The sequence below is a fragment of the Theobroma umbraticum genome, unplaced genomic scaffold (assembly GCF_002168275.2).
Source record: "Theobroma umbraticum cultivar Fairchild unplaced genomic scaffold, ASM216827v3 scaffold_251.0, whole genome shotgun sequence".
Lineage (NCBI taxonomy): Eukaryota > Viridiplantae > Streptophyta > Magnoliopsida > Malvales > Malvaceae > Theobroma > Theobroma umbraticum.
The window spans coordinates 446,821-447,108 of NW_018397292.1; positions in this window are offsets into that span (position 1 = coordinate 446,821).

A 288-nucleotide genomic window follows, 5' to 3' on the forward strand; every position below is an offset into this window, starting at 1 on the left:
TAGCCCTTCCTTTTAGAAGTCTAGTGGTCAAAGAATCACTTCATTTGGAGTTCTGAAGATAGAGATATAATCAAAATACTACAACATATATGAACAAAGCTATCACCATACTTACACAAATTTTCATCAAATGAGCCTTTTTTGACAAATTTCCTACAAAGCAATAAAAGAAATTACCAATAGTACTCTTAAAGTAATTTAAAACAAAATAAGATAAAATTTAACTAAAATCATTTAAATTAACTACTCAACATTTAATCAAACTTAAATTAGAAAAACACCTAAAAT